Consider the following 27056-nt stretch of genomic DNA (forward strand, 5'->3'; position numbering starts at 1 on the left):
TCTATTGTCAATTTACTTCCAGGTCCCCAAACACTAGACCCAAGTTGGAAGAGGACAAGTTTTCATCCCAACACGATCAAGGCAGACAGAAGTGGTTGGTGAAGTTGTGAGTGTTAAGAAAGAAGGGATCTTTCCAGGAGCTTGGAGATTCAAGAACTCCTTCATTACTCCTGCCATTGATGCTTTAGTGGTTGGAGGAGGGACAGCCTTATTACAGCACTTCATCCATTAAAAAAACAGACCACTTGGTTTCACCAGGGACCAGTAAGAGTTCAGCAGCCTCTGCCAACTAAAGAATGTCACTAGCCATCTGGCTCCACAAGGATTGAGTCATTAGCCACTGCATTCGCTGACCTTCAACACACCCTGAAAGTAGTTCAGGACAGAAATCAGGAATGAGCCACTCTGTGCTCTGGGAAAACCACCAGAACATGTCTTCAGACAGATATTTTCAGGAGAAAATTTTGTGAACCCAATTTCTTGCATCTTCTCATACTTAGAAAAGCACTAAAATCATTAAGTAACATATCTGTGCCTTGTGACTAGCAGTAACCTTCTACCAAGATGTGTGCTTGATTGCATGCACCCCTTTTCTATAAAGGTACTCTTCACATATATGCTGACCTTACCTCTTTGGAGCAGTTCCTCAGAGCTGTCTGAGAGGCTGTATCCTGGGCTATAGTGCTCAGTAAGTCCCCAGTAAAACAGAACCTCACAGCTCTCACAGTGTGCATTTTTATTTCAGTCAACACCTCTTTCTTTACTGACCTCTGGGACAGCACATTCTCCTGCCTTCCACCCTGCCTCACTGACTCTCTTTCTCAGTGTCCTTGCTAGATCATCCTCCTCTCCTAATGTCTAAATTTTGAAGTGGTCTAGGACTCTGTCCTTGGCCCTCTTTACTTCTATCACTTCCCCTGGAGGCTCTCAATTAGGCCCACTAAGTTAGTTTTAAACACCTGTGTTCTCATCACTGAACACGCCGCATATACCCCATACCCGTGAACATTCATTTGTCCGTTTATTTGTACTGCACCACCTCAAGTCAGCCAAGGCACCATGTTCTGCTTCATTTCCTCACACTATCAATTAACACTTAAACCTGGATTTCAAATTGATGTGTTTACTTCCTCACTAGACTATAAACCCCATGAACACAGGCATCATGTATGTCTTTTTCATCTCTGTATCCCCAAAACCTTGAATGATAGTTCCATGACCAAATAATATTGCTGAAAGAATTGAGGAATAAGTGAATGGTCAATTTATAAATATATTCTTTACATTCTCATTTTTTTTTGCTTTATATACTAAATCTCAAATTCTACTCACTTATATGACTCAGTTTAATTCTTCTTTGTATTCTGCAAAATATTTCTAACCTGACCCATTTCCTGAATCCCATTATATGATATAAAGCCATATTTAAATAGTTGTCATAGTATATTGATGGTGAGATGCAGGGATTTTTCTTTCCTTTTTATAACTGAAGTATAATTGACATATAACTTTATATTAGTGTCAGGTGGGCAACATGATGATTCAATATTTGTATACACTGCAAAATGATCACAATAAGTCTAGTTACCATCTGTCAAGATACAAAACAACAAAAATTCTTCTTCTTGTGATAAAAACTTTTTAAGGTTTACTCTCTTAGCAACTTTCAAGTTTCTTGTTTTTTTTCTTGTTGAGTTTTATGAGTTTCTTATATAGTTTAGATCTTAATCCCTTATTGAATATATGCTTTGAAAATATCTTCTCCCACTCTGTACCTTTGCTTTTTCATTTTGTTGATAGCTGCCTTTGCTGTGCAGAGCTTTTTTTTTTTTTTTTTTTTTTGCGGTACGCGGGCCTCTCACTGTTGTGGCCTCTCCCATTGTGGAGCGCAGGCTCAGTGGCCATGGCTCACGAGCCCAGCTGCTCCGTGGCATGTGGGATCTTCCTGGACCAGGGCACAAACCCGCATCCCCTGCATTGGCAGGCAGACTCTCAACCACTGCACCACCAGGGAAGCCCTGTGCAGACCTTTTTAGTTTGATGTTGTCTCACTTGTTTATTTTTGCTTTTGTTGCCGTGGCTTTTGGTGTTAAATATGAAAAATCATTGTGAAGACCAATGTCAAGGAGCTTGCCATCTGTATTTTCTTCTAGGAGTTTTATGGTTTCAGTTCTTACATTCAAATCTTTGATCCATTTTTTAGTTGATCTTTGTGCATGGTATAAGATAGTAGCTTAATTTCACCTTTTTGTGGCTGTCCAGTTTTCTGAATACTATTTATTAAAAAGACTGTCCTTTCCCCATGGTGTATTCTTGACTCCTTTGTTGGAAATTAATTGAGACTATATATGTGTAAGTTTATTTCTGGTTTCTCCATTCTCTTACAGTAATCTATGTGTCTGTTTTTATGCAAATACCATACTTCTTTGATTACTATAGCTTTGTAATATAGTTTGAAATCAGGACGTGTGATGCCTCCAGCTTTGTTCTTCTTTCTCAAGATTGCTTTGGCTACTTGGGATCATTTGTGGCTCCATACACACTTTAGGTTTATTTGTTCTATTTCTTTGAAAAATGCCATTGGAATTTGATTGGGATTGCACTGAGTCTATAGATCACTTTGGGTAATAGGGACATTTTAACAATATTTATTCTTCCAATCTATGAGCACAGAATATCCTTCCATTTATTTGCATCACCCTCAATTACTTTCATCAACGTGTTATACTTTTCAGTGTACAGGTTTTTCACCTTCTTGCTTAAATTTATCCCTAGGTATTTTATTCTTTTTGATGCAATAGTAAATGGCATTGCTTTCTTAATTACTCTTTCTGATAGTTCAGTGTTACTGTATAAAAACACAACAGATATCTGTATATTGATTTTGTACCTGCAACTTTATTGATTTTTTTAAATTAATTCTAACAGGTTTTTTTTTTTGATGTACTCGTTAGGCTTTCTATATATAAATAATTTCAATTGCAAATAATGACAGTTTTACTTCATCCTTTCCAATTTAAATGTCTTTCATTTATTTTACTTGCCTAATTTGCTCTGGCTAGGATTTCCAATATAATGTGGAATTAAAGTAGTGAGAGTGGGCATCCCTGTCTTATACTTCATCTTAGAGGAAAGATTTCAGCTTTTCACCATTGAGTATGATGTTAGCTGTGGGTTTGTCATATATAGCCTTTACTATGTTGAGGTATGTTTCCTCTATACTCACTTTATTGAAAGTTTTTTTTTTATCATAACTGGATGCTGAATTCTGTCAAATGTTTCTTCTGCATCAATAAAGATCAGCATATGATTTTTATTCTTCATTTTGTTAATGTAGTGTATCATGGTAATTGATTTGTAGATGTTAAACAATCCCTGTATCCCTGGAATAAATCCACTTGATCATAGTATATGATCCTATTAATATACTGTTTAATTTGGTTTGCTAATATTTTGCTGTGGATATTTGCATCTAGGGTCACCTGGGATATTGGCCTATAATTTTCTTTTTGTGTGGTGTACTTCTCTGATTTAAGTATCAGTAATGCTGGCCTTGTAAAATGAGTTTGGAAGCATTCCCTCCTCTTCAACTTTCTGGAAGAGTTTAAGAATAGGTAATAAATCTTTGAAAGTTTGGTAGAATTCACCAGTGAAGCCATCTGGTTCTGGACTTTCATTTGGGGAGAGATTTTTGATCAGTGGTTTAATCTCCTTACTAATAATTAGTCTATTCAGATTTTCTGTTTCTTCATGATTAAGTCTTGGAAGAGTGCATGTTTCTAGGAATTTATCCATTTCTTCTATTATGATCCTTTGTATTTCTTTGGTACACCTTGTAACTTCTCTTTCATTTCTAATTTTATTTATTTGGGTCCTCTCTCTTTTGTTCTTAGTGAGTCTAGCTAAAGGTTTGTAAATTTTGTTCATCTTTTCAAAGAACCAGCTATTAGTTTCATTGATCTTTTCTACTGCATTTTAGTCTCTTTCATGTATGTCCACTCTGATCTTTCTTATTCCATTCTCTCAGCTAAATTTGGGCTTCATTTGTTCCTCTTTATGTAGTTCTTTTAAGTGTAAAGTTAGATTGTTGATTTGAAATATTTCTTGTTTCTTGAGTTAGGTCTGTATCATTATGAATTTTCCTCTTAGAACTGCTTTTGCTGCATCTCATAAGTTTTGGTACGTGTATTTCCGATTTCATTTGTCTCAAGGTATTTTTTTTTTATTTCTCCTTTGATTTCTTCCATTGGTTGTCCAGTACCATGTTGTTTAATCTCCACATATTTGTAATTGTTCCAGTGTTCTTATGGATTTCTAGTTTCATACCATTGTGGTTACAAAAGATGGTTGATATGATTTCAATCTTCTTAAATTTATTGAGGCTTGTGTGGCCTAACATATTATCCTTCCTGGATAACGTTCCATGTGCACTTGGGAAGAACGTAGTCTACCTTTTTTGGAAGGAATATTCTGTATATATCTATTAAGTCTATCTTGTCCAATATTTCATTTAAGGCCAATGCTTCCTTATTGATTTTCTGTCTGTATGACCTATACATTGATGTAACTGGGGTGTTAAAATCCTCCACTATGGTATTGCTGTCAGTTTCTCCATTTAGGTCTATTAATATTTGCTTTATATATTTGGGTGCTCCTATGCTGGGTGAATAAATATTTACAAATGTTATATCTTCTTGTTGGATTGACCCCTTTTCATTATGTAATGCCCATCTTTGTCTTTTATTACACTCTTTGTTTTAAGGTCTATATTGCCTGATATAAGTATATCTACCTCAGCTTCCTTTTGGTCTCCATCTACATGAAAAATCTTTTTCCATGCTTTCACTTTCAGTCTGTGTGTGCTTACATCTACAGTGAGTCATTTATAGGCAGCAGATAGAGGGGTCTTGTTTTTTATCCATATGGCCACTCCAATCCTTTTTTTAAAAAATTTTATTTTACTTATTTACTTTTTTTACAGCAGGTTCTTATTAGTTATCTATAATATATATATTAGTGTATATATGTCAATCTCAATCTCTCAGTTCATCCCACAACGAACACGCCCACCTTGCTTTCCCCCCTTGGTGCCCATATGTTTGTTCTCTACATCTGTGTCTCTATTTCTGCCTTGCACGAGTTTTCTAGATTCCATATATATGTGTTAATACACGTATTCATTTTTCGCTTTCTGACTTACTTCACTCTGTATGACAGTCTCTAGGTCCATCCACATCTCTACAAAAAACCCAATTTCGTTCCGTTTTACAGCTGAGTAATATTCCACTGTATATATGTACCACATCTTCCTTATCCATTCATCTGTCGATGGGCATTTAGGTTGCTTCCATTACCTGGCTATTGTAAATAGGGCTGCAATGAACATTGGGGTCCATGTGTCTTTTTGAATTATGGTTTTCTCTGGATATATGCCCATTAGTGGGATTGCTGGGTCATAAGGTAATTATATTTTTAGTTTTTTAAGGAACCTCCATACTGTTCTCCAAAGTGGCTGTATCAATTGACATTCCCACTAACAGTGCAAGAGGGTTCCCTTTTCTCCACACCCCACCCCCAGCATTTGTTGTTGGTAGATTTTCTGTTGATGCCAGTTCTAACTGGTGTGAGCTGATACCTCATTGTAGTTTTTTTTTTTTTTAATTTATTTTTATTTTTGGCTGTGTTGGGTCTTCGTTTCTCTGCGAGGGCTTTCTCTAATTGCAGCAAGTGGGGGCCACTGTTCATCACGGTGCACGGGCCTCTCACTACCGCAGCCTCTCTTGTTGCGGACAACAGGCTCCAGATGCACAGGCTCAGTAGTTGTGGCTCATGGGCCTAGCTGCTCCATGGCATGTGGGATCTTCCTAGACTAGGGCTCGAACCCATGTCCCCTGCATTGGCAGGCAGATTCTCAAACACTGCGCCACCAGGAAAGCCCCCTCATTATAGTTTTGATTTGCATTTCTCTAATAATTAGTGATGTTGAGCAGCTTTTCATGTGCCTCTTGGCCATCTGCATATCTTCTTTGGAGAAAGGTCTATTTAGGTCTTCTGGCCACTTTTTGATTTTTTTTTTAATATAAGCTGCATGAGCTGTTTATATATTTTGGAGATTAATCCTTTGTCCATTGATTCATTTGCAAATATATTTTTTCCCATTCTGAGGGTTGTCTTTTCATCTTATTTATAGTTTCCTTTGCTGTGCAAAAGCATTTAAGTTTCATTAGGTCCCATTTGTTTATTTTTGTTTTTATTTCCATTACTCTAGGAGGTGAGTCAAAAAAGATCCTGCTGTGATTTATGTCAAAGAGTGTTCTTCCTATGTTTTCTGCTAAGAGTTTTATAGTGTCTGGTTTTACATTTAGAGTTTATTTTACATTTTGAGTTTATTTTTGTGTATGATGTTAGGGAGTGTTCTAATTTCATTCTTTTACATGTAGCTGTCCAGTTTTCCCAGCACCACTTATTGAAGAGACTCTTTTCTCCAATGTATATCCTTGCCTCCTTTGTCGTGGATTAGTTGACCAAGGAGCATGGGTTTATCTCTGGGCTTTCTATCCTGTTCTGTTGATCTAAATTTCTGTTTGGGTGCCAGTACCATGTTGTCTTGATTACCATAGCTTTGTAGTATAGTCTGAAGTCAGGGAGTTTGATTCCTCCAGCTCCGTTTTTCTTTCTCAAGATTGCTTTGGCTATTCAGGGTCTTTTGAGTCTCCACACACATTTTAAGATTTTTTGTTCCAGGTCTGTAAAAAAAATGCCATTGTTAATTTGATAGGGATTGCACTGAATCTGTAGATTGTTTTGGGTAGTAGAGTCATTTTCATGATATTGATTATTCCAATCCAAGAACATGGTATATCTCTCCATCTGTTTGTGTCATCTTTGATTTCTTTCATCAGTGTCTTACAGTTTTCTGAGTACAGGTCTTTTACCTCCTTAGGTAGGTTTATTCCTAGGTATTTTATTCTTTATGTTGCAATGGTGAATGGGATTTTTTCCTTAATTTCTCTCTCTGATCTTTCATTGTTAGTGTATAGTAATGCAAGAGATTTCTGTGCATTAATTTTGTGTCCTGCTACTTTACCAAATTCATTGATTAGCTCTAGCAGTTTTCTGGTGGCATATTTAGGGTTATCTATGTGCAGTATCATGTCATCTGCAAACAGTGACAATTTTACTTCTTCTTTTCCAATTTGTATTCCTTTTATTTCCTTTTCTTCTCTGATTGCTGTGGCTAAAACTTCCAAAACTATGTTGAATAATAGTGGTGAGAGGGGACAACCTTGTCTTCTTCCTGATCTTAAAGGAAATATTTTCAGTTTTTCACCAAGGAGAATGATGTTTGCTGTGGGTTTGCTATATATGGTCTATATTATGTTGATGTAGGTTCCCTCTATGCCTACTTTCTTCTTTTTTTTTTTTTTTTTTTTTGCGGTACGTGAGCCTCTCACTGTTGTGGCCTCTCCCGTTGCAGAGCACAGGCTCCAGATGCGCAGGCTCAGCGGCCATGGCTCACGGGCCCAGCGCTCCATGGCATGTGGGATCTTCCTGGACCGGGGCACGAACCCATGTCCCCTGCATCGGCAGGCGGACTCCCAACCAATGCACCACCAGGGAAGCCCCCCTACTTTCTTTTTTTATCATAAATGGGTGTTGAATTTTGTCAGAAGCTTTTTCTGCATCTATTGAGGTGATCATATGATTTCTAGTCTTCAATCTGTTAATGTGGTGTATCACATTGATTGATTTGCGTATATTGAAGAATCCTTGCATCCCTGGGATAAATCCCACTTGATCATGGTGTATGACCCTTTTAATGTGTTGTTGGATTCTGTTTGCTAGCATTTTGTTGAGGATTTTTGCATCTATATTCATCAGTGATATTGGTCTGTAATTTTCTCTCTTTTTTTTTTTTTTTTGTAGTATCTTTGTCTGGTTTTGGTATCAGGGTGACAGTGGCCTCAGAGAATGAGTTTGGGAGTGTTACTTCCTCTGCAATTTTTTGGAAGAGTTTGAGAAGGATGGGTGTTAGCTCTTCTCTAAATGTTTGATAGAATTCATCTGTGAAGCCATCTGGTCCTGGATTTTTGTTTGTTGGAAGATTTTTAATCACAGCTTCAATTTCATTACTTGTGATTGGTCTGTTCATATTTTCTATTTCTTCCTGGTTCAGTCTTGGAAGGTTATACCTTTCTAAGAATTTGTCCATTTCTTCCAGGTTGTCCATTTTATCGGCTTTATCAGCACAGAGTTGCCTGTAGTAGCCTCTCAGGATGCTTTGTATTTCTGCAGTGTCCATTGTTAGTTCTCCTTTTTCATTTCTAATTTTATTGATTTGAGTCCTCTCCCTCTTTTTCTTGATGAGTCTGGCTAAAGGTTTATCAATTATGTTCATCTTCTCCAAGAACCAACGTTTAGTTTTACTGATATTTGCTACTCCTTTTTGTTCTTTCTATTTCATTTATTTCTGCTCTGATCTTTATGACTCTTTTCCTTCTAGTAACTCTGGGTTTTGTTTGTTCTTCTTTCTCTAGTCTCTTTGGGTGTAAGGTTAGATTGTTATTTGAGATTTTTCTTGTTTCTTGAGGTGGGATTATAATGCTATAAACTTCCCCTTTAGAACTGCTTTTGTTGCATCCCATAGGTTTTGGATTGTCATGTGTTCATCATCATTTGTCTCTCTAGGTTTTTTGATTTCCTCTTTGATTTCTTCAGTGATCTCTTGGTTATTTAGTAACTTATTGTTTAGCCTCCAAGTGTTTGTGTTTTTTATGGGGTTTTTTTCCGTGTAATTTATTTCTAATCTCATAGTGTTGTGGTCAGAAAAAATGCTTGAAATGATTTCAAATTTCTTAAATTTACCGAGGCTTGATTTGTTACCCAAGATGTGATCTATCTTGGAGAATGTTCCATGTGCACTTGAGAAGAAAATGTAATCTGCTGTTTTCGGATGGAATGTCCTATAAATATCAATCAAATCTGTCTGGTCTGCTGTGTTATTTAAAGCTTGTGTTTCCTTATTAATTTTCTGTCTGGATGATCTGTCCATTGTGTAAGTGAGGTGTTAAAGTCCTCCACTATTATTGTGTTACTGTTGATTTTCTCTTTTATAGCTGTTATGTATTGAGGTGCTCGTATGTTGGGTGCATATATATTCATAATTGTTATATATTTTTCTTGGATTGATCTCTTGATCATTATGTAGTGTCCTTCCTTGTCTCTTATAATATTCTTTATTTTAAAGTCTATTTTATCTGATATGGATATTGCTACTCCAGCTTTCTTTTGATTTACATTTTCATGGAATATCACTTTCAGTGTGTATGTGTCCCTAGGTCTGAAGTGGGTCTCTTGTATACAGCATATATACAGGTCTTGTTTTTGTATCTAATCAGCGAGCCTGTGTCTTTTGGTTGGAGCATTTAATGTGTTCACATTTAAGGTAATTATCAATATGGATGTTCCTATTAACATTTTCTTATTGTTTTGGATTTGTTTTTGTAGGTCCTTTTCTTCTCTTGTGTTTCCCACTTAGAGAAGTTCCTTTAGCATTTGTTGTACAGCTGGTTTGGTAGTGCTGAATTCTCTTCGCTTTTGCTTGTCTGTAAAGCTTTTGATTTCCCCATCGAATCTGAATGAGATCCTTGCTGGGTACAGTAATCTTGGTTGTACGTTCTTCCCTTTCATCACTTTAAATATATCGTGCCGCTCCCTTTTGGCTTGTAGAGTTTCTGCTGAGAGATCTGCTCTTAACCGTACGGGAGTTCCCCTGCATGTTATTTGTCATTTTTCCCTTGTTACTTTTAATAATTTTTCTTTGTCTTTAATTTTTGTCACCTTGATTACTACATGTCTCGGCGTGTTCCTCCTTGGGTTTATCCTGCCTGGAACTCTCTGAGCTTCTTGGACTTGGGTGGCTCTTTCCTTTCCCATGTTAGGGAAGTTTTTTACTATAATCTATTCAAATATTTTCTTGGGTCCTTTCTCTCTCTCTTCTCCTTCTGGGACCCCTACAATGAAAATGTTGGTGTGTTTAATGTTGTCCCAGAGGTCTCTTAGGCTGTCTTCATTTCTTTTCATTCTTTTTCTTTATTCTGTTCTGCAGCAGTGAATTTCATCATTCTGCCTTCCAGGTTACTTATCCTTTCTTCTGCCTCAATTATTCTACTTTTGATTCCTTCTAGTGTATTTTTCATTTCAGTTATTGTATTGTTCATCTTTGTTTGTTCTTTAATTCTTCTAGGTGTTTGTTCTTTAATTCTCCTAAGTCTTTGTTAAACATTTCTTGCATCTTCTTGATCTTTGCCTCCATTCTTTTTCCAAGATCCTGGATCAACTTCACTATCATTATTCTGAATTCTTTTTCTGGAATGTTGCCTATCTCCACTTCATTTAGCTGTTTTTCTGGGGTTTTATCTTTTTCCTTCATCTGGTACATAGTCCTCTGCCTTTTCATTTTGTCTATCTTTCTGTGAATGTGGTTTTCGTTCCAGGACTATAGTTCTTCTTGCTTCTGCTGTCTGTCCTCTGGTGGATGAGGCTATCTACGAGGCTTGTTCAAGCTTCCTGATGGGAGAGACTGGTAGTGGGTAGAGCTGGGTGTTGCTCTGTTGGCCAGAGCTCAGTAAAACTTTAATCCACTTGTCTGCTGATGGGTGGGGCTGAGTTCCCTCCGTGTTGGTTGTTTGGCCTGAGGTGACCCAACACTGGAGCCTACAGACTCTTTGGTGGGGCTAATGGCAGACTCCAGGAGGGCTCATGCCAAGGAGTACTTCCCAGAACTTCTGCTGCCAGTGTCCTTGTCCCTGTGGTGAGCCACAGCTACCCCCCCACCTCTGCAGGAGACCCTCCAACAGGGTCTCAGCAGGCAGGTCTGGTTCAGTATCCCACAGGGTCACTGCTCCTTCCCGCTGGATCCCGATGCACACACCACTCTGTGTGCACCCTCCAAGAGTGAAGTCACCACTTCCCCCAGTCCTGTCAAAGTCCTGCAATCAAATCCTGCTATCCCCCAAAGTCCGATTCTCTGGGAATTCCTCCCCCCGTTGCCAGACCCCCAGGTTGGTAAGTCCAACGTGGGGCCCAGAACCCTCACTCCAGTGGGTGGACCTCTGTGGCACAACTGTTCTCCAGTTTGTGAGTCACCCACCCAGGGGCCATGGGACTTGATTTCACTGTGATTGTACCCCTCCTACCATCTCACTGCAGCCTCTCTCCTGTCCTTCGATGAGGGGTATCTTCCTTGGTGAGTTCCAGTGTCTTCCTGTCAATGACTGCCCAGCAGGTAATTGTGATTCTGGCACTCTTGCAAGAGGGAGTGAGCGCCTTCTACTCCACCATCTTGAACCCACCACTCCACATCTTTTGATTGGAGAATTTAGTCCATTTACATTTAAAGTAAGTTTGATAGATATGTACTTATTGTCTTTTTGTTAGTTGTTTTCTGGCTGTTTTGTAGTTCCTCTCTGTTTCTTCTTCTCTTGCTATCTTCCCTTATGGTTTGATGACTTACTTTACTGTTATGCTTAGATCCCATTCTCATTACCTTTTGTTTATCTACTGTTCATTTTTTAGATGTGGTTATATGAGGCACACATATAATAGCCTATGTATGTATATTTGTGTATGTATAGTAAGTTTCTTACATATGAACGAGTTCTGTTCCAAGAGCACATTCATAAGTCCAACTTGTTCATAAGTCCAACAAAGTTAGCTTAGGTACCCAACTAACACAATCGGCTATATAGTACTCTACTGTAATAGGTTTATAATACTTTTCACACAAATAATACATAAAAAACAAACACACAAAAAAAGAAACATTTTTAATTTTACAGTACACTACCTTGAAAAGTACAGTAGTACAGTACAACTGCTGGCATATAGGGGCTGGCATTGAGTGAACAGGCAAGAAGAGTCACTTACTGGAAGAGGGAGGGGAGGTGAGGGATATAGCTGAAGGATTGTCAGCAATAAGAGATGAAGGGCAAGCTGCAATTTCACTCTTACCTGATACTGATGGCACAGGTTCTGGTTCCTTGCTGGATTCAATTCTATCTACTGTCTTGAAAAAACGATCTAGTGATGTCTGGGTAGTACTATACCAGCTACATTATCACTGCTTTTACGCTTGCTTCCAAACATCCTGGGCTTGAAATAAAGATACTGTACTACTGTACTCTATACAGTACTGCAAAGTACACAAAAGCGCAACCACTTGTAGAAGATGCATGCATGTGACCATGTATATCATACATGTGAACTAACTTACGTGATTGGACATGCAAATGCACATTCGCATCTTTGAAAGTTTGCAGCTTGAAGGTTCATATGTAGGGGACTTACTATATATATATCATTCTATTTTAAGTTGTAGCAATTTAAGTTTGAACACATTCTAAAACACTACATTTTTATTCCCCCTTCCCCACATTTTATGTTTTTGACATCACATTTTGCATCTTTTTATTCTGTGTAACTAATTATTGTAGTTATACTTATTTTTACTACTTTTGTCTTTTAATCTTCATACTAGCTTTATAAGTGATTAATCCCTACCTTTACTATATATTTACCTTTACCAGTGAGATATTTATAATCATATGTTTTCTTGTTACTAATTGTGCCCTTACTTTTCACCTTAAAGAAGTCCCTTTAACATTTCTTTTAAGGTCAGTTTAGTGGTCATGAACTCCTTTACTTTTTGCTTGTCTGGAAAACTATCTTTCCTTCAATTCTGAATGATAATCTTGCCAGGTAGAGTATTCTTCCTTGAAAGTTTTCCCTTTCAGCACTTTGAATATATCATGCCACTCCTTTCTTGCCTGCAAAGTTTCTGCTGAAAATCTGCTATAGTCTTACGGAAATTCCTTTGTATATAACAAGTGTTTTTTCTCTTGCTCTTTTAAGATTCTCTCTTTAACTTTGATATTTTACTTATAATGTGTCTTGGTGTGAATCTCTCTGGGTTCCTCTTATTTGGAACTCTCTGGGATTCCTGGATCTGGATGTCTATTTCCTTCCCCATGTTAGGGAAATTTTCAGCCATTATTTTTTCAGATAAGTTTTCTGCCCCTTTCTCTCTCTCTTCTCCTCCTGGGACCCCTATAATGCAAACGTTGTTCTGCTTTATGTTGTCCCATAGGTCCCTTAAGCTACCTTCACTTTTTTAAATTCTTTTTTCTTTTTGCTATTCTGTTTGGGTGAGTTCCACTGGCCAGCCTTCCAGACCACTGATCCTTTCTGCTGCTTCATCTAGTCTGCTGTTGAACTCCTCCAGTGTATTTTTCAGTTCATTTATTATATTCTTATTCAACCACAACCTCCGTTTGTTACTTTCTTGTATTTTCTATCTCTTTGTTGAAGTTCTCATCTTTATGACCATTACTTTTAACTCTTTATCAGCTAACTTACTTATCTGCATTTCATTAAGTTCCCCACCCCCCACCCCAGGGATTTATCTTGTTCTTTCATTTGGAACACATTCCTCTGTTTCCTCATTTGCTTGACTCTCCATGTTTGTTTCTATGTATTGGGCAAAAAAGTTCACTCTTCCAGATTTGAAGGAGCGGCCTTATATAAGAAATGAATCTTATCATTCAACCTTGCCCTAGTTCTTAGTTGTCTCTCAAACCTTTGTGATTGTTTAAGCAGCCTGATTTATTCTTGATAGGTCCCAGTTACTGAGGGTGTGCCAAGACCTGTCAGCATTCCAGAGGGAGGGATCTCAGTCAGCACAAGGTTCAGGCTGAATGGAAGCCAGACCCTCAGGCAGCAGCTTTTAAAGTATGCACACATATACAGTCCTGTGGGACCTCAATCATAAACCCTGCTGGCTTCCAAACCATGTGATCTGGAAGTGTCCTCTTCATTAAAGTTACAAAAATCAGGGGTCCAGACAAGTGTATAAGCTCCTTTCTGGGAAGTACTGGCAAGCTGTAGCAAGGCCAAGGGAGAGTGCAAAGATGGTTCCCCTGGCCCACATACTCTGAGAGCACCTCAGTAGCTTCTGGATGTGTGAAGTCTGTTGCTCAGACTGAAGCTCCAGGACAAGTAAATAGGCCTTTTTCACAGGATGACTGGGGATGTGTTTCAGTCTACTGTCTGTGCAAAGCCTGCCAAGAACAGTCTCTCTGATTGTTTTCAGTTCTGCAGGGGACAGAAATGCACAACCTGATGGCAACAAGCATCAACAGCTGCGTGGACTGTGTGCCCCCACGAGCTTTAGCACAGTGACAGGAGAGTGTGAGGCCAGTGTGCTCCTGTTGACTTTAGCAGGCCCATAGGTGAGCATGAGGCTGGGGCACACCTACCAGCTTTTGTGGGACTGTAGGAGAGTCTGGGGCCAGGGCATGCCCACTGTTGCTAGCAAGGTAGATGATGAACACAGAAATGGCACCCAACATCACCTCTTTTCCCAGAGAGAGTGCCAACAGGCTCCTGCCACTCCAACAGATGTTTTAAGATTAGCAAATGAATCTCCTTCACATATGATCTATGTGCTTTTCAAACTGCTGCTTTTGTGCTGGGTCCCAGGGTGAGTGACTCTGTGCATGAGTCCTTCAGGATTGAAATCTCTGTTCCCTATAGCCCGTTGGGTCTCTTGGATGTAAGTCCCTTTGGTTTTCAAAGCCAGACCTTTTGGGGGCTCCTCTTTCCAGTGCAGGTCCCAAGGGTTGGGATGCTTGACGTTGGGCATGAATGCCTCACTCCTCAGAAAGAAGCTCTGTATTTGTGAGATCCCTCCTGACTGTGGGAGGATCGAATATTTGGTGAGACCACGTCTCTGCCTCTCCTACCATCTCAATGTGGCCCTTTTATCCTTTATTGGGGAGGAACCATTCAGCTAGTTTTCAGGTCTTTTACAGAAGGACTTGTTTCAAACGTAGAACAATTGGTTCTACATACACAATTTGTGTGTCCATGGGAGGGGCTGAGTCTTTAGGATCTTCCTACACTGCCATCTTGAATTGCCCCTCAGAAAATTGTTTTAAAGTCATATTTGAACATATATACTCTTCATCCCACCCTACCATGTCAAAGAAGAAAACTGAATTTGTTTTAGATTGCTTGCTTTTTATAGATGAACAGGGAATTGTTCAATACCTCACTAACCTTAAGTGCTCCAAAACTGACTTTATTGTCCCATCCAGGAAATTTCTAGGTGGAAAAAACATTTTCTAATTACAATCACTTTCTTCCATTTTAAAAATAAGGAGCATTATTTGTCAGATCTGTAAACTCACTGCTCAGCTTTTTGAAAAGAGTCATAATTCAGTAAGTTAAAACTATATATAAAATCGTATTTACCAGATAAATTATGTACCCAAACATTATTGTTCAAATAAACACATTTTTCTTATTCTATTATTCAGCATGTCCTTTGCTTAATGAAAATGCTGATAATACAAAATTGGAGAAACCTGAGACACAGCCATATGTGATGAAAACAATTTTTTTTCCAGCTCCCTTGAGATATATAATTGAATATTAATGTTATGTAAGTTTAAGGTGTACAACATGTTGATTTAATATACTTAATATTGCAAAATGATCACCACCATAGTGTTAGCTGCATTATGTCACATATTTCCATTTCTTTTTTGTGGTGAGAACATTTAAGATCTACTCTCACAGCAACTTTCAAGTATATAATACAGTATTACAAACTGTAATCACTATTCTGTACCTGAGGGCCCCAGAACTTATTCATTAAATTTCCATTTTAATTTCAACATATTCATTAAATTATTCAATTAAATTAAATTTATAATTCAACTTTATTCATTAAATTAGTTTAATTTCAATTTTAAAATCATAATTTTAAATAGCCAAAGCATTTTAAATAGTAAAAAGAATGATTTATAATAAACTTTTTTAATAGTAGAAATTTTTTAATAGCAAAAAGATTTTTAGTTTTAATGTAGTTTATAATCAACCTCTTTTTGGTAATTCATGGAGTAAAACAAAATTTCTAACTTTTTTGAACAGGCTGTGCTCTTTCTATTTTACTCCCAAAGGGCACAAAATATATAAATAAAAGAGATATTCCCTGAGAGACAGTCCACCTCCCTAAAAAAAGTAGCACCTTGGATTTTTTTTTTTTTAAAGCATGGGATGTTTTAAGCCTATTGAAAACTACAAATTTAAAATTAAACCCTAGAACCACTTGGGAAGGATTAATGATACTGGCCTCAGACTCATTTTACTGAATTTGTTTTGTAGAAATATGTTTTTGGTTTTGGGGATTCATACATCTCTACCTTCCGCCTAGAATATTCTTTACCCAGATCCTTACCTGGCTGGCCTCTACTCACCTGTCAGGTCTCAACTTGGCTGTATCCCCCTCTGTGTACAGGCTTTCCTGGTCCCACAGCATCTGGGTTAGGGGTCCCTCCTGTGGATTTCCAGGACATCCTGTACTTCTCTTCTTATTTATTCTTATTGTAATGGTCTATTTGCTTGTCTCTAACCCCTAAACAAGTTTAAGCTCATTGTGGGCAGGAGCTGATTATCTTCTTCAGCAATGAACTTTTGGAAAGCATAATTTGTTTCATGAATCAATTAATCACATCAGTCACATTCACTGTAGTTGAATATAGCCACAGTACCTGCTATTTCCCAAGAAATTTGGAGGTCAGTGCACTCCACTCACTATTCATTCATCAGGGTCTGAGAGCAGTGGCACATATTTTGATGAAAAGATTAATTATGCATCAAATTTTTCATGAAAAGTAACATCTAAAAACTTTAACCGTCACTGCAAAGTTGTATTGTTATAGATTTCTTTTGCTTTAATATCTTGTACCTGAAACCTATGAAGCCTCAAAGAAACATTATCCCCCTCCTGTCTTGCTATCTATTTTGCTAAATAACTAACTCATTTTAAGTCCATGATCCCTATTTTTCAAGCATTGCAAATGGAGAGAAATATCTTAAGTCCATATAAAAGCAAAAGTTACATGAAAACAACTCCCCCGCCCCACTCCCTTTTTAAAGTTCAACAGTATTTTCAAGACATAATCAATTCCAGTTTAGGATTTTAGAAAATGTCTGTGTAACATTCTAAAATGAGTGAGATTCAACAAACTGATTTATATGAAATTCCAAGCTTAGGACTCCTGAGTCAACATTCTAACAGTGCTAGCTAGTGAAAGTGCAGGGACAGTGCGGCCTGCCATGGCTGAAAGCAAACCGAAAGCTGTGAGTGAGGGATGGCTGCGGGTCATGTGCTGCCAAGGCCTCAATGTAAACACAGGTGTGTGGGAAGGCGCGCAGGGCTCTCCCATCTAGCAGCTAAAGAAACACTGGCGGTCACGCTGTGGAGTCTGAATGCGAAATTCTGAAAATAGACCGTTTTTGTAAAATTGCTACATCTTAATTCGCAGGTTAATACATCCTCAACTTAAAGGGTCCATGAAGCACACCTGAACCTCATATCATTGTTTTACATTGAAAATTTTAAGAGATGGAAAGCAGATCTTTTTTTTTTTCCCCTGCTGAGCATCTCCCTGCTGAGTAAGGTAGTTTGAAGTTATTACCACCTAATTTGCTGGCATTTAGCAAGGATTCTTTTTATGGTTGCATGGAATTAATGCCACAAGAGGATTATTCTTGCCAAAGTCTGTTAAATGGCATAGCAGTGCTTTTTAAAAATATATTAGGACTATGCCATACATTACCAATAAATGTATCAATAAAAATAACATTTGTTAATAGGTTTGGATTTGGGTTTTCTTTTTTTTCTTTCAGTTTTTAGGGCTTTGCTCTTTTGAAGTTGTTTTGGTTTTATATGGGGTTTTTTTGGGGGGAAAGGGTGGGTTTAGTTTTCTGATATATCTCTCTGTTATCAAAAACAGTGTTAAAATAGTGTATAATAACTTTTAGGGTAGCCAATGGTTATAAATATAGGTTGTAACACACCATTTGTAAAGCAATTATACTCCAATAAAGATGTTAAATATATATATATTTATTTATATATATATATATATGTTGTGAAGGCAGACAGTCTCAGTTCATATTTTAGCTGAACAACCTATGAGGCTTGAGCAGATTATGTAAATTCTCAAGCCTCAGGCCTTCCTTTACAAAATGGAGATAAGTATGATAGCTCCCTGTAGGTGGTTATTTTTTTGGTTATACAGTGCCTGGTAATAGTGTAAAATTACTATTAATCTCATTATTACAACTTTTTAATAATATCAAACTTATTTCATTTAGAATTTAACTTCATTTGATATGGTTCCCAAACTGCTTGATTGTATGAAATGATTGACTATAAAATGCAAATAAATAAATTTGTAATTAACTTCTCTGCTAAAATATCATCTCTCTCCCCTATTCTATTCTATTTTCTCAGTTTTGAACATTTCTCTTGAGTCAATTTTCTGCTGTATGAAAGATGGTACTTTGGTAAAAACTGTCGAAATGCATCCCAGGATTTCATTAACAACATGTCATGCCATTATTCCTGATTCACAGAATAACTGACAAATTTTAAGTCAACATGAAATTGAGACAACTGTCATATCCACAACTGAATCTAAAGAAAATAAAAACAAGTACGGGCCATTAAATGACATCAAGTGACTCAGTAACAATACATATAATAACAATTACAGTTGTATAAGGTATTAAAAGTATCATATTTCCATTTGAGGTGATATCTACACGAACTGAATACCATGTTCTTAATGACAAAATGAATTTTATTTATTAAAACATTGCCCTAAACTTTGTTCTGGAAGCCAGTATACTCAGGCACAGCAATAGAAAGAGAGGGAAAGAGAAGAAGGCAGATGCAGAATCTATTCATTCATTGTTTCTCCATTCATTTAACAAATGGTATCTATGTGACCAAAATTTTGTATACATCAGCTTCGACTTGTGTAGGGCTTTGTTATTTACCAAGCATTTTTACACAGATTTTCTTATTTGATCTTCATAATCCATTTAAGAGATGGGGGAACTGAATATATGAAATGTACAAGGTAGCAGAGGCTTGTGGTTGGTTTTCCTGAATACTGGCTAGTGCTCTTCTCACTATGTGGTCCCGGAAAATCATTTTTCATTATGCAGAGGAGAGACTGAGCATGAGGAAGCTTATGACCACAGAAAGAACACAGAGGCATTCCTTCAGTATGGAGACTTTTCCTGGTATTCCTAGCATTCTTAAGTAAAGTCATTTTACTAAACCAAATGATACTCTTAGGTTTTTTATCCTTTCTCTCTTCTATTTTTTACTAAGACAACATAAAGTAAGTGTGAAGGAACTTATAATTAGGGACTTATACAAAATAAGGTGAATTAAAAAAAAATAGAACCAAGGAACTAAGGGAAGTAAATGTATTATACAAGAAGTCTTGAGTAATTGATGGGATTGAGTATCAAATTGGGCCCTGAGTATCTTAGCAACCAAAGTAAAAATGAACACATGAAAAACTATATAATTCTCATAAGCAGAAATGAACAAGGGCACTTATTTCTTGGGGAAAAATAAAACATTTTTCCTGCCATTAAACCTTTAAAGGAAATTTCTCACCTGTTTTCTTTGATTGGACACCCACAGATAATATATTAAATGATGCCCTTTCCTAACATCCTAACCCAGCATCCTCCTATATATTGTTAGCTATTGTTAATACTATTATTATTAATATTAAATGTATAATAATGCCGAATTTTTTATGTGTTTTCACACAGAATATCTTTTGAATTAGGTACTGTCATTATCCCCACTTAATGGATGAGAAAACCTTTGTACACATGAGAAAAACTTAGTAGCTTGCCCCAGGTCACATAAATAGTAAATACTCATGCATTTCATCATAAACACTTATGCTCATCCTGTTACTACAAATCCCATGTTCTCTTTCAGATAAAAAGACAGCACAGCATTGGCAGTCAACTCTGTGGCCACAGCCCAGAAGAGTGGTTCTCAAAACCAGCAGGCATCAATCACCTGGAGGGCTTGTGAAAAACACAGATCGCAGCCCCCCCAACCCCCCACTCCCCCACCCCTCCACCTCTCCCCCACCATCAGAGTTTCTGATTCAGTAGACTTGAGGTGTGGCCAAGAGAATTTGCATTTCTAACAAGTTCCCACATGATACTGATGTTGCTTGGTCAGAGACCACTTACTGGGAACCACTGGCCTAGAATTTTAAAGCTTCTAAATATATACCTCACTGAGATAAAGAATAATAAAGAGGAGTATCAAGAAATAACATCCCTTTCTTTTTTTTTTTCAATTAGGGTATTTTTTTATTGTGGTAAAATAAACATAACATAAAATATGCTATTTTAACCATTTTTAAGTGCACAATTTAGTAGTATTAATTATTCACAGTATTGAGCACCACTACCACTATTTACAAAACTTTCCATTATCCCAAATAGAAACTCTGGACCCATCAAGCAATAACTTCCCATTACCCCTCTCTCCAGCCCTTGATAAACATTAATCTACCTTCTGTCTCTATGTATTTCCTACGATATTTGTCCTTTTGTGCCTGGCTTACGTCAAGGTTCATCCATGTTGTAATATGTATCAGAACTTCATTCCATGTAATGGCTGGATATTATTCTATTGTAATTAACATCCCTTTCTAAACCACATTTACCTACGAGTTTTCTAAAGCTAACAAAGGAACCAATGTTCACTTTGGTTCTCACTATCTTCTTTTATTAAAGACATTTACAATGGTCACATTTTTTTTGTTCAATCTTATAAGTGAAAAATCTGGATTACATATAAGGGCAAAAAAACAAACAAGTAAAAGACAGGTAACACAATGCCTATGTAGTATCAACTTTTTCTTTCTCTCATGCACACTTGTATCATATCACTTAGCATTAAGATCTACATTATTTAGTCTCTACTACATATTCCAGCGTTGGAGGACACATGAAAGGAAAATATTCTCCCACATGTTGAATAAGAGGGATAGAGGTGCAGGCAAAGTTGTGGACTTAGAAGCCTGCCAGACTGAGACAAGGCAAAGAATTGGGGAACTTTCTGGGAAGAGATTCAGGAGGCAGATGATTTTACAAGAAGGGTGGAATGGGAAAAGTTGGAGAGGGGAAGTGGATTAGTCTGGAGAGGAAATCTAGAGCAAAATGAAGATGAGAAAAAAGCAGAAAAATGAAGAAAGGTTTGCATTTTAGGAAGTGGTTAAGACAGTGGTACCACCAAGGTATTGGCTTAGAATGGTTTTAGCTGCTCTGCTCCAATCACTATCAATATCCCCAAACCTGGCTGGGGTAGGGTAAAGGAGGGACAGAGGCCCTGATTGATAGCATTTGCCAGTATGAATGGTGTAAAGGTGTAAACACTCCCACCTTGGCAAATTTCAAGCTACCAACTGATGGCCTATCTGGGAAGAGAAGTGCCCAATGGTCTTGCTAGTTTGTGAAAGCTGGCTCCAGCACACCCCTGCCCCAAACCCACCTAGGAAAACACAACCTAAGAGAAAATCAGTAGACCCACTATTCAACACAGCTTCAAGACGATAGCTCTACAGCCTTCTTCCAGCTCTCTGCTAGAATGCTGACCCTAAAGTCCTCGGTAGAATGGAGAACTATCTCTTCTCTGTAATTGAGAGAGAGGCATGGGATTACCTTCTTCCAAGTTTCTAAACAAAGCCTTAGCCTGCAGCTATTTCATCTTTTGGTACTGACATACATCTCTAGCTGCTTTCATTGTACATACACCCTGCAGTGTAAGGGTCTGAGGTGATGCAAGACTGCAGCAGCCTGGGTGACAGAGCATTTGACGGGGTGGTAAAGATTACTTGAGGTCAGCTTCAGGGGCTACATCAGCGAAAACAGAATTCAAGCGCTGAGGGATGAAAAATGCTGCCTTCGGCTGACTCTCTGTGATATGGGGTGGGCTGGTAAGGGGAATAAGGCTCTCTACCACAGCTGGCTTCAAAGTAACTAGAAGGAAAGCAATAGCCCAGGAGCAGAAGGCCTCCATGACCACCTACCATAGTTCTAGTGCTGGTCAACAGTCCATAACAGGACCATACCTCCAAACTGGGCCTTCAGGTTAAACATTTTGAAATATGGTTCTAAATGCTTTGTACCTATTTTAGATTTTTAGGCATATTTATTTTAAAAATACTTTGAGAGAAACCATCGCATATTTTGTTTCTTCCAACATTGATAAGCAATTCACAGAGAATTTTTAAAACCTTAAAATACTTGGTTCCTTTTGTTTGAAAGAACATAACAATGACTATCCTGGTGGTATTTCCATGACTTATACTTGTTATTCCTTTTTTTCAGAAAGGGTCTAGAAAGATTTGGGCTCAAAAAGGGCTTCTAATTTGTACTTTGTGCCATTTTTTTTGTACGCAAGTCGATGCCATTCCGGTCTGAGATGACATTACATAAAAACTAGATATTTTTCCCTTGATTATTAGCTCATATACATTTTAAATTACTAGAAAATGATTTGAGTTTTTTAAGGTACCCTGAATTATTTTCAGGCATCCTCCTTTAAATTAGAAAATTGCAACTGGGGACCTCAAAAACTGGAAATTCTGTGCTCCTCTGAACCTGTGCGAGGATCTGTTTCTTCCCAGAAATTATGGCTGCTGAATGAAAGAGGAGTTTACATTCGTCTGTGTGTGAAGTACAGCTTGAGTTGCCCGGCTGCAATCCTCAGGGTTGTGAACATTAATCACACAAAGTGTTTATTCATTAGGCACTCCTTTTTTGTTTTCTTTGGGACTGCCTGTCTCAGGAGCCTTGCTCATGTATGTCCAAGGAAAGAACAGTTTTCAGAGGGTTAAAACATTAAGGAAAAGCTCCAAAACGTGTCGAAAGGCTGTGATTTGTTAGTTTGTGTGTTGGCTTGGTTTGTTTTTTTCATTCTGTGTCACTCACTCCATTTCTTCCCATGGTTTCTTTCTCTTTCACTCTCCCAAGGGGAGAGAGGGAGGGACAGGGATCTATTTTAATTTCCTCATAATATAGCAACAGTTTTTAGGGTGTGGAAGGGATGGAAGGGCAGTGATAGATATAGAAAACTGAAGTATTTGGTTCCCTCACTCCAGTCCCGATGCATAATCTCAGGTTGCTCCCGGGATCTGTGGGGCATTTTGGAATCTTTGCCTCTGCGACTCTCTGCCACCTCTTTTCTAAAGCAGCCCACCTTCCTGTCTCTCCCTTCACAGGGAATTATGACCTCCCAACATCACTGCTCTCCTCCCCTGTCACCTTAGTCTGTATCTCTAGCATTTTTGTTATCTAAATTTGGGTATCATATAAAACAGAAATGCCAAATTCTATTTTTGTCTATTCTTGACTTATGTCTGCTGGAAAATAAGGTCCAGTACATACAATGCATGGTAATTTAATAAAATAATCCAGATCATTTAGGTTACACACACACCCAGGAATCATAATTTTTATTGCATTATTAATTGTAAATCAACTTTGATCAATACCTGAAAGCAACTTAGCCACGGGAAAATCATTTTTACATGGAATTATGAAATAATTTATAATTTTAATGCCATTCTTAATAAAAAAAAGTTTAGGCTCATCATAGAAGAGAAAAAAATACTAGCTAGTTTTATCTTGCCAGAGTAGAAAATTAAATAACTGAAAAAGTAAAAGACATAAAAGTGTTCTCTGCAGTTCACAGGTTCATTGTTTTTCTATTAATCAATAATATGCCAGGTACCTTTTTAATATGAAGCTCACTAGAAGATGTCAAAATATTATGAGAAAGTAGAAGAAACTATAAAATCTCTGGAATTTACATTTTTATGTCATTTGGTAAAACTCACAGAAAGTTCAACCCATTTAAAATTTATTAAAAATGAATTATTTCAGTACTACTAACTTTATCTGCAAATGGCAAACGCAAGAAAAAGTGTGTTTAAAAGGAAAGGTTACAAAAATAATGGAAGTAAAACAAAAACAAAATGTTTGCTAGTTTGCAGTTTATTTTTTAAGCCTTTGAAGTTTGGAATCCTGGACGATATACCTCATCTGTAAAGCTCTAAAATGTTAGGAGCAAAGCTTTAAATATTGGAAAATTGAAAGACACTCAGTGTTTTTAAAGTTCTGCATCACACACTATGGGTGTACCATTTAGCACTGCAACGTTTTGAGTGGCCAATGAATGTTACCTTTTTCACTGCTTAGGTAAAAATCATCATTTTCTTAGTGAATGCTGAAAAGAGTAAAATGCACAGAAAATACAGCACATAGTTTCATGTGTCTTGAATTAAGCAGCCACATTCAGTTTCCTTTAGCTTAAGGACTAGTAGTGTTAAGTAAATGTTACAGTAAGCAATTGGCAGCACAGTAATGTTAAGGTTCTAGCAAACTTCTACATTTTAGGGAGTTATAATTTGGTTTTAACATTGGCTCCGGGCTTAAACTTGGCATGGAAGTTCTTCACTAGAGTGTGCAATATTTTTTTTTCTTTTACCTTACAAAATAAAGTCAAAATTAGTTTTCTTGTTATTTAGTCAAAGGTGGCCAAAAATAACATGGTCTTGGCTAGAATCTAGATACTTTTATGCATCTCTCATTTAAAGTCAGTTTTAACTTTAAAAATGAAATGTTGCAGACATTTGTAGATAATGAAGACCAGGTCTGACTGGCAGAGCTTTAACGTTTGTGCATATGAGCCTATGCCATGGGAGTAATAATATTACCTAGTAAGCAAAGTATCACTTCAGTGAACCTCTACTGTGTTTAGTATAATGTTATGAACTGAATTGTGTCCCCCTAAAATTCATATGTTGAACCCCTAGTGCCCAATGTGACTGTATTTAGAGATAGGGCCTTTAGAGAGATAATTAACGTTAAATGAGGTCATAAGAGCGGGACCCTAACATGATAGGGTTGGTGTACTCATAAGAAGATATGTTTAATCTCTTTAAGGTCATTTCCTTTTGTTCGTGAAATTCTTCAGAGCAGTTTCTTGATTATACCTCATGTTCTTTCTTCATATAATTTATAGCATTCATTCCTAATTGGTTCATTCCTATGATAGTGTTTCTAAAATAGCCATTTGCTATACATGATTTTCACAAGTTTTGCTTTTCTTCTGAGTGTTTAATTGCCTGTTTCTTTTTCTTTGTTATATAAAAGTTTTAATAAGTCTTGTGTTAAAAAGATTTTTTTAATATTTAGTCATTTTATTCTGACTTACTGTTGCCAAAAGATAGATTTTGAAGATTTTTCCTGTCCCACTCACTATCTGAGGGGAGCAGGTGATTTATTTTCTCAGATGCACAACTTCAAAACAACCTGACATGCATACCTTCCTCTTCTACTTCCCGTTTTGCTCAGATATTCACCTGGTCCTATTCTGTCATCCTTAGGAGTCAACTTCTCCTGCCCTCACAACCTCATCCTCCAATACTCTAGACTGAAGTGGTATGTTGAAGAAAAAAAGAACTAAAACTTCCAGTATAGGCTGTTATTAGGACTCTGTTACCATTAAAAAGGGAAATTTAGGAACAGGAGGAAGTTTCCCTGGGTGATAGGCTGATGCGTGCACTTTGGGACATGTTGAGTTTGAAGCATCTATGGATCATCCAGTGAATAGTTGAATAAACAGATCTGAAACTGGGCAGAGGTTGGGACTGTTGTAAATTGGGAAAGCATGTGTGGGAAGAGATCACTTAGAGTCTATAGAGAGAGAAGAAAGCAAATCAGTACCACCAGCATGAATAGATAAATTGATGGTGGGAGGGCAAGAGCATAGAGATAGGAAGAAAACCAAAACTATGTGTCAAGGGAAAATGTTGTGGTGGGGGTAGGGGAGTGACAACAGCATGAGATCCAGCAGAGAAATCAAGGAAACTGAGACAAGAAGGGTGCTGATGTACTTTTAATTTAAGAACTACAAAGTCTTGCTTAACAAACAAGCAAAACAGCTTAGTGAAGCGATGGAGACAGAAGTCTAGCTATGGTGGGCTGAGGAGGAGAAGAGTTATGTAGATAGCTTTCCCAGAAAGGTTGCTCATAAAAGAGAAATAGAGCAGGAGTTCGAGGAGTTTAAAGGTTGAGGAAGTTTTTTTTTTTTTTTTTTTTTTTTTTTTTTTTTTTTTTTTGCGGTATGCGGGCCTTTCACTGCTGCGGCCTCTCCCGTTGCGGAGCACAGGCTCCAGACGCGCAGGCCCAGCGGCCACGGCTCACGGGCCCAGCCGCTCCGCGGCACGTGGGACCTTCCCAGACCGGGGCACGAACCCGCGCCCCCTGCATCGGCAGGCGGACCCCCAACCACTGCGCCACCAGGGAAGCCCAGGTTGAGGAAGTTTTGTTTACTTGTATTTGTTTTTCATAGGGACAGAATTGACTATATACTGAGGAGGAAAAGTATCAGTAGAGAGGATGATGTTGAAAATACAATAAAGAAAATGCAATTATTTTCTCACTCAAGAAATTTGTTTTGAACACCCACTATGTATCATGTACCGTGCTTCATGTTGGGGATCCAAGGATGGGTTAAATTAGCATGACTGCTGCCCTGTTGAGATTCTCAGATGGACCAAAGGCTCTAAGAAGGTAAATGAGATGAATATCCAAATGGAGCTATTAGCCTCAAGGAGAAAGAGAATCAATTCTTTCATAGAACTAGGGTAAAGTGATGAGTGCAGGCATGTTTGTAGATGGAGGGAAGAGCAGGATAGGAGTTGGGTAGGAGTTTGAAAAAGTTCATACATCAAGGTCTTTCCTATTTCTATAATACAGGATGAAAATCATATACCCAAATTAGGATGTCATAGTAAAATAAATAAAATAATTATTGAATGAAATGAGAAAAAGAAGAAATATGATACACAGGGTGATCATCGAGCACAACTGACAATCCAGCTAAAGTTGAAGGTGGTAGATTTTGGTACAAATCCACACAATGGTGAGAATTTCTCCAGTGCCATTCAGTGACAGACCAAACATGGGAAAGAAAAAAAAGGCAGAGGTGTGGATCTATCTTTGGTTGTGATAACACCAAATGCTATAACAGATTAACTTAGAAATTTCAATTGTTTAACAAAATAGAAGCTTATTTCTCATTC

The 27056-nt window shown here is 37.6% G+C and overlaps 1 protein-coding gene across 2 annotated transcripts in view; it reads right to left on the reverse strand.

The window, feature by feature from the left end:
* CFAP299 (cilia and flagella associated protein 299) overlaps positions 1 to 27056 on the reverse strand; it is a gene marked incomplete at both ends in the record, with an annotated part of 629105 nt that overhangs the window by 512056 nt on the left and 89993 nt on the right. The gene's annotated exons all lie outside the window — the stretch shown is intronic.

Source organism: Grampus griseus (assembly GCF_964374135.1).
Source record: "Grampus griseus genome assembly, chromosome: 4".
Classification (NCBI taxonomy): domain Eukaryota; kingdom Metazoa; phylum Chordata; class Mammalia; order Artiodactyla; family Delphinidae; genus Grampus; species Grampus griseus.